Source organism: Crocuta crocuta, unplaced genomic scaffold (assembly GCF_008692635.1).
Source record: "Crocuta crocuta isolate KB4526 unplaced genomic scaffold, BGI_CrCroc_1.0 scaffold259, whole genome shotgun sequence".
Lineage (NCBI taxonomy): Eukaryota > Metazoa > Chordata > Mammalia > Carnivora > Hyaenidae > Crocuta > Crocuta crocuta.
The window spans coordinates 60,498-61,919 of NW_027536466.1; positions in this window are offsets into that span (position 1 = coordinate 60,498).

Here is a 1,422-nt window from a genome sequence, read left to right on the forward strand (position 1 = left end):
GTATCCAAAATCTATAAACAACTTATCAAACTCAACACCCAAAAGACAAATAACCCAGTTAAGAAAAGGGCAGAAGACACGAATAGAATACTTTTCTAAAGTAGACTTCCAGATGGCTAACAGACACATGAAAAGATGCTCAACATCACTTATCATCGCGAAAATACAAATCAAAACCATGATGAGATAGCACTTCATGTCTGTCAGAACGGCTAACATTAACAGCTCAGACAAGATATTGTGAAGATGCAAACAAAAAGGAACCCTCTTGCACTGCTGGTGGGAATACAAACTGTTGCAGCAACTCTGGAAAACAGTATGAGGTTCCGGAAAAAAAAAAACACCTAAATATAGAACTAACCTACAATCCAGTAATTTAACTATTAGGTATTTATCCAAAAGATCAAAAATACTGATTCAAAGGAGCACATGCACCCCAATGTTTATAGCAGCACTATTGACAATGGCCAAATTATGGAAAGAGCCTAAATGCCCATCAATTGATGAATGGATAAAGAAGATGTGGTATATACTACAATGGGATATTAGTCAGTGATCAAAAAGAATGAAATCCTATCATTTGCAACGATTTGGATGGAACTAGGGCGTATTTTGCTAAGCAAAATAGGTCAGTCAGAGAAAGACAAATACCATATGAGTTTACTCATCTGTGGAACTTAAGAAAACAAATGAACATATGGGAAGGATGAGGGGAGAGGAGAGAGGGTAAAAAACCACAAGAAACCCTTTTTTTGTTTGTTTGTTTACTGTCAAGTTGATTTCCATATAACACCCAGTGCTCATTCCAACAACGGCCCTCCTTCAAACCTATCACCTCTTCTGCCCTCTCCTCCAACCCCCTCAACCCTCAGTTTGTTCTCAGTATTTAAGAAACTCTTAATGATAGAGAACAAACTGAGGGTTGATAAAGGGATGTGGGTGGGGGATGGGCTAGATGAGGGATGGGCATTAAGAAAGGCACTTGTGATGAACACTGGGTGTTGTATGTAAGTGATGAATCACTGAATTCTACTCCTGAAACCAATATTGCACTGTATGTTAGCTAACTAAAATTCATACTTAAAAAGTAAGACATAAAGAAAGAAACTCTTTTCTAAACCATTTCATAAAATAAGAAAGGAGATCATTTTGTATCAGATGCTTTCTTCAGATAATAAAGAGAAAATGGAATCAGTTTCCCCAAGATATGTTTAATGTGATCATAAAATTAACTATCACATGTTAAGTTCCGTAGGGTAATTCTGGCAGGTAATAAAACTAAGGCACAGGCCACTGGAACTTATGCCGTATATTGATATAAGTTTTCTAAAATGAGGATTAAGCTTAAGTTTTCTGAAAAAGACAATCTTTGAATAGACAAGAGAAAAACATTATGGTTGCATGAACTGGTGCTTTGAAGAT